Raw genomic sequence first — 7568 nt, forward strand, 5'->3', positions numbered from 1 at the left:
GGCTACTGTATTTTCTTTTAAAAGACAAATTCTACTAAATCCCCAATTTCAGTTCAGCCTTTCCTCCCTCAGCGCCGCCTCAGACACACAGGACGTCTCACACACTGAATTAGCTGTACTATTGTTTTCAGATCATTTGTGTTTTCCCTTGGACATTGTATAAGATCTAGAAAGATTGTGTCTTATCTCCAGAAATGCTCGGATACAAACATGTGAGTTAGTGTGCATGTGGTGGATGCTTGAGTGAGTGTGTGTTGGTTTAAAGGGGGGAGGGGGTGAAAGGGGGGGGGCAAGGCTGTATTATTTCTATGTAAATAGCACTGATAATAAAACCTCTCTTAAAACGTAAAAGTCTGTTGTGTTTTTTTCGTCGTTTCCTTTGTTTTAGCAATGAAATCTGCACTAATTGGCTGGACTATAATTTTGGTTGCTGAGGGTATAATCTATCTAATGTTTAGTTTGGCCATTAAGATCTTAAGAATAAACACGATAAGCTTGTATAATGTAATGAAATCTCTGTAAAGCTAAGCACCCCTTATTATGCAAAGTGTTTCAATTAACTCATCCCAATCAACTGTGATAAACAAAAGCAGGGCAAATGGCCTAAAATAGACACATTTCCTTGAAGGTTCATTGGGCTCTTGCTTCCATTCCAAGTAAACTACATCAAATGTTAAAAAAACATTAAAAAAGAAACCTTTTGCAAAAGCTGTAAACTAAACCCAGTTCTCCTCTCAGATGTACTGTTGTAGACCCCGTTTAATTTAACTCAGCAGAATTGGATTAGAAGTTTCATCCAGCAAATAAAATCTTTGTTATATTTTCGATACCAAACACTAAAATAAATGAACGCAATACGTTCCTTATCTAATACACTGCAAGAAAACAATCTGAAATGAATTAAGATGTTTTAAAAATACGTTTATTTTCACTTATTTTGAGCAGGTAAATAAGTTCTGCTAATGGAATGTGGATTTTTTTTTTGCCCTTAATTTATTTAGATATCCTGCACTTGAAGTGAGATAATGAAGTTGTTTTTTTCTAATTTCCTACAGAAATCATTATATTCCGTTGGCAAATTGTCTTGATTATCTGCACAATAAAAAGAGAAAAAAAAAACCTATTTCAAGCAAAAGTGTCTTTATATATATATATATATATTTTTTTGCAAGGAATATTGAACGTTTCCTAAAGCTAAAGCTATTGGGTATACTTTAAAATATAATATATATCCATATTTTCTTTGGTTAAATATTCATTAAATGGTGAAACAAACAGATAACATTAAAGGAAAATAAAAAGGTCATAGAGCAATACTAGAAATTACCAAAACAAACAAGAAAAAAAATGAAGTCTAAGTTCACATCTGCTTGCTACTGACTGATTGAAATAAAAGAAAATCAAGCATATACAGTCTCAGAGTAAGGGTAACACTGAAAGGCTGCTAAGGGATGGCAAAGAACCAAAGGATGATTAGTTTCCATTATGCTCAAAGGGAAATTATTCTATTTAAAATATTTTTTTTTTCAGTCTTGCATCAAGAAGAAAAATAGGAAGTCATACCGATCTCTCAAAGTGCTTTACACTACAGCCTATTCACCCAGATTTGAACATTGATTCACAGACTGGGAGGCAAATCTGGGTTAAGTGTCTGGTGACAAGGGTAACCTGGAATAGAGGCCTACAACCATCTGATTGTAAGACAACCTTTACCCACTGAGCCATAATTATCCATGGCTGAAAAAAAAATACTTTTTTTAGAGGTTAAAAAGATAATCTGAGCTCCGACAGTTAAAAAGGTCCCTGCTGGTTCATGTGTGCACAAAAGAAAATTAAACACTATATTAACAAGACAGGAAGATAGACCTGTTATGATGTTATCCAGGGTTTCCTGCCCTGGATGGAAAACCATGTGACCTATATGAAAAACCACCATCATTTTCTAGCGGGTCTGATTCTAAGCTGCTCAAAAAATAAATAAATAAATCGCTCAATTTCCAGCAGCCATCACTGCAAAATGATGCTCACTTGCTAGCATTAATAATCTGAAATTTGTCTCAGCAACCCATGCTGGTGGTTTTACTAATACTTCATATGCTTCAGAGCAGAGTGTAAAATAAAACTGGGACCCATCCCTTTAACCGTGACAACGGTGATGGAGTCCCCACACAGCCATGAGGCACACACAGGAAATCCAAGCTTGACTTCAGACCAGTACCTCAGGCAATCTGGTCCCTTTCCAGATCCCTTGACCGCCCCCTTCCCTCCCCTTCTTTCCTCACACCACCTCCCCCTTATCCCCTTATCCCCCTCTTTATCCCATCCTCTGGCTGCATGTCCAGCCCTCTCTCTGTGGGGCCAGGTGGGCAGACGGTGGCCCAGGTCTGCAGTAATTTTCCTCCTGACTGGTTTTAATGTAAAGGGTAATGTGAGAGGAGACAGGCGTGCAATGTTTTAGCGTATATATTCTCACACACACATACACAACCACACAAAAGCTGGATGTGTTCCCCAGCATCCAGCAGTCCATTACCAAGAGGCTCTACATCCTCTTTATTTATTTCTTCTTTGCTCCCACTGTTTACTCTCTGGAGTATTTTCCTCAATTCTGGGTTTTATCACTCCATCCTCGGCTGCGTATCTCCAGCAGAGCAAGGAGCACAGGCACACTGGCAAACACACACACGGGAACAGAACAAAAATGAAAAACTGAAATGCTTTGAAGTTAGCCTTCTCTGAGAAAAGATCCAAAACAATCCTGCTTCTGTGAGCAGAAAACTTGCGCTCCAGTAAACCTTCAGCACCCCTGGTAACCTTCACCTCTTTTTCACCCAGAAGCATCTGGTTATCACTATCACTCACTCTCTCTCTCTCTCTCTTTCACGAACTCACAAACACACTCTCTGCGTACAAGCATGCATGCACACAACCGTCCCATTAACATCAGTGCTTTCGTAATGGATGTGTTTGTGGTGCTGCTGTGGGAGAGAGGAGAGACCTGAAGTAGCTGTTATAAATCACTCGCTTGTTCCCCCCCACCCCCTATCACACACTCACACACACAAGACGCCTATTGGTATCACTACATGGAGCTCCCATTCACTGCCTGTGCAGCAGGGACACACTCTTTTCTCCATACATCCACCTCCTCTACCGCCTGGGGTGGGTAAATCCTATTACTCTATGAAGAGGAGGAACACATCATTAATTACACTCAGATACTCTTTTATACACACAAACATGTATTTATGCCAAACTGGAGTGCAACACGCTGAACGCTGCTATGCACGCCCGGCCCCAAACCCCTAAAATAAGCGGTAGCTATCATGCATGTACGTTTCTTTTTCAGCTCCATCTTGACAGGTGACATTAGAGCAGAGGTCCTCTATCTGATGCCTCGAATACACGCTCACACTTACACACACTTCTCAGGCCTCTGCTTCAGCGGGGAACATGTCAGGATGCGAGAGAGAGCAAAGTTATGATCACCGAGAGAGATTTCAGGCAACATGGACAGATCAGGGACTGTCAGAGCGTCACACTTAGATTTATTTGGCTTCTCAACAGCCTTTTCAAGGTTTGCCAGATAGATGGGTGCCATAAAGTGATATACGCAAGCTATAAAATAAATAGGGCAGAGGCAAGCCATGCATAGCCGGGTCGGTCTGACCAAGTGTTTATGTACCCAGTTGGGCACCTTTAGGACACATTAAGTCACATCTGTCCACTTTGATGAAGAGAAACTTCAGATGCAGGTTTTCAATGTATCCTCCCCAGCCTTGTTCATGTCTTTACATAAAGAATTGAGAGGAAAACCTATGTGTTTGTTAATGTTTCACCATGTTAAAATCACAATTTTGCATTTGTTTAAATGAGATTGAATGCATAATAAAAAAAAAGGGGTTGCAAAATTAAAAAAGTTAGATGCACATTCACACTCTTCTTTCAGATATTGCTAAATAAAATGCATTAGAAATAATTCCCCTGAGAAGTTGTCTGATTAGCAAATTTATGGGTAATTTAGCATTAATCTAAGTGCAATATTCAAAACCTTAAAGGGGGAAGTTGTGGGGTGGTTTTAACAGGGTGAGGTAATTTCATAATCTCTTGTGTGTTCTTGTTCAATCTATTATGGCTGCACTACAAACCTTTTAACCCATGACCATCAGGAGTCCATTAACTACAGAAGCAACCAAAGGGTCTATGGTTAAAAGAAGACAGCAAGACCAGTGTTCAAGTAAGAATTAATTGTAAACTACTGGGACAAGTTATTTGCACAACAACACTTTAATGAAGGATGACAAGAAGAAATTCATTGTAAAAAGAAATTCTTAAGAAGTCTTATTTCAAGTTCTACGTCTTGGAGGGGAAAACAGTTATGTGGAGATGTTCTGGAGAAATTAGGGTTAAATCTTAACCTTAAACATTTTAATTACTTTAGATTGGAATAACTAAAAATAGTGATGTGAAGAAATAAAGTATCTTTTTAGATAGAATATGGCTTGATGTAACACACCATCTCCAGAGACTCCTTCTCCTACCTCCTGTTAACTCCTAGCTACTATTCCTATACTGTTTGTGTAGCAAAAACATTATCAAGGGTAGGAAAGGAGGTTCGGACTGCTGTGCTGAATATTGACAGCCATCAGCCTTACAGATGTCATTACACAATGGAGGCAAATGAATAATGGTGGTCAAATGGGGAATTCAGCCTAGAACTATTAAAAACAGACTAAAGCTCTCCTTTTTAAACCCAAAAGATATAAAGGTGTGTATATGAGCATGTGTCACACCCAGGCTCAGACTGGTAATCTGTGATACTGGGCATTTGCCCGGTGGGCCGGTCCTAATTTCAGTGTTTGAGGGCCGGCCCTCCTTAAATCATACCGGCCCCAACACCTACCTGTGACAGTAAATAACTCAAGGAGCTCAAGAAGTAATACAATGTTAACTATCTAAGCAATGCATGTAGTATATATATAATCCTTCCTTGTCATTCACATCCTTGTGACGGTTGGCATATGGTGTAATTTTCAAAACTGTAAACTTTCAAACTGTAAACTCCTATTTATTCAAACTGTAAAATCCTTGCAACAAACTAAATTATAATAAAGCTAAATTGCTTTCTTTAAACCAAACTACGGTGTACCTCTTATATTTGGCACATTTATGTTCGAATATTTAGTAAAAATATGTTGCGGGGCATGATGGGGTTTTGCTTCTAACGGCTAACGTTTCCCGCCTTACGTGCATTGTTGCTGGGTTGGGATGCCCACTTATGTGTCCATAAGTGGGCCGGTGTAGATGGAAAATGCCAGGGCCGAAAATTCCAGTCGGAGCCTGGTCACACCATATTTCCGTAAGGTGAGCTTTGCCTATGCATCCTGTCATGCGAAGGATTGAGGGTAACCGTAGAACTCCTAGCAGTTGGTAGGAATGTCAGGAGGTCCCTAACTGGTACTGCTTCCTCTTTCTGGCTCTTCTCTTACTGCCGAAAGTATTTGCAAAGCACTTACCGTAGCGACCATGGTAGCTCTTCTGCTATTAATGAAGTGCCCTTACCAATTTCAGGTATTTTGATATAGAGGTTTGTCACACATCTTGTTTTTGTAATGGGTTTAAAACCTTGGACCCAATATTCAAAAACAGACAGATCTGGATAGTGCAAAACTAGACTTTATTTAACACTCAGTATGGCTGCTCGTCAGCTGGGGCGGATAAACCGGATCCTATGTGGGAACAGAAACTCTGGTCAGTGACTAATAAGGGTGATAACAATTAAGAGATAATAGTCACTGACCTGTTTCTGAGTGGAGCTGAAGCCCGCCGAGGGGCAAGAGAGTCCTGAAGGGAATGTCCAAAGCCGAAGTCGAAGCAGAACCAAGTTCATAGACCAGAAGATCAGAAAGCCGATGAGGTACAGAAGGGGAATCCAGGCCGATGTCAGAAAAACAGTCCAAGTTTGGTGAGCCAGGTGAATCCAGGAATCAGTCCAGAACAGAGCAGATTAAAGAGCAGACTAGGGAAAAGCAAAACTCGGGATCCACAGGACAGAAACAGGTCACAATCAGGTAATCAGAAAAACCAACAGAAAGCTAGAGTTACTCACACAAAACAGCTTGAATATTCTGGCACTGGTAGCTGGAAAACACACAGCATATATAGGAGCTGAAAACAGGTGGATCAGATAAGCAGTAATGGGAATCTGGGAAGAGTTAAACAGGTGAGTGGAATGAGTTGCCAGCCACCAGTGATAGTTTTTGGTCTACAGACAGTGCTCAACAGCCCCATCTAGAGTTGAAATTACACCTTTTACTCAATTAAGGCCTAAATGCAAGAAAAACAAAGTTTAGTCTAAGTGCATCAACTTTACAGTGGGCCATAGCCGTGCCATACCCTATTTAGTAAGTATTTTGAAAATACATTTGTTCCTAATGTAATGCATAATATACATATGATGATAATACAAAGGTCTGAAAATTTCACAAAAAGCTATAATTCATTATAGCTTTTTTTATTTAAGTTCAGCCAGCAAGGAATAATCAATGGATTATTATCTATACCTTAAACTATTACGTTCACAGTGATTTAATGAATTTAGCATTTATCAGTAAAAAATAAAATATATATATATATTTTTCGCCGCCATCACTGAGTCCGGGAACGGCCATTTTTGCCCAAATACAGTAACACCTAACTCTTGACATCTTCCAGCAGTGACGTCACAATGCTGTAATCCTAGCGCCATTCTCCCCGCTTCATAGGCAAAATCAATGGGAACTATTTTACACACCTGCAATCAACAAGAATTATTTAAGATTTCCAGAGGACTTCCCCATTGAAATTCACCAGAGCTATGGTTAAACTCACAATGCCGACGTGCAATGCAGTTTGATCAGGTAAAAGTGAAAAAAAAATTTGTTGTTTCACCTTTCCAATTCATGAACCACCACGGACGGGTTTGTCGTTGGATTGCCAACTTGAAGAGGAAGGATCTGCCATCAAACTTCTGGTCAGAGAAAAAAAACACGTCATATGTAGCCAACATTTTGAAGAAGAATGTTTTCAAGATGACTTGGATAATAGTGCGCAGTGACAAACACCATATAGAACATTGGGACTTGATCAACAGCTGATACCACACGGTGACGTCACAAACCAGTAGGTGGCAGTAGTGTTCTTTGACGAACATGGATGCCTCCAGTAAAGAACATTCAAATGAAAGTTACTCTTAATTAAAAACGCTTTTTATTGGACAGTATGTAATAATTCTATATTTAAAGTACTTTCAGAAGTTTGTGTTCTGAATATGAGCGAGCTTTTCCTTTAAATAACTTAACAAAAAAAATTAAATTACTATCCAACATTGTAAACAAACACACTTTTGGTCACAAACATACTTATAAATTGTGTAGCATCTTAACGACACACTGAGGTTGGTAAAACAATAGTCTAATGTACTGTTTCCGCATAGATTAATCACAGCAAGAGTGTCTTCTCATGTGCTATCTGAAAGAAGACTAAAAGCTTAAGATTTGTCTGAACAAAACAAATTGAAAGAAAATCCA

Source organism: Cyprinodon tularosa, unplaced genomic scaffold (genome assembly GCF_016077235.1).
Source record: "Cyprinodon tularosa strain WSP-4 unplaced genomic scaffold, ASM1607723v1 ctg313, whole genome shotgun sequence".
Classification (NCBI taxonomy): domain Eukaryota; kingdom Metazoa; phylum Chordata; class Actinopteri; order Cyprinodontiformes; family Cyprinodontidae; genus Cyprinodon; species Cyprinodon tularosa.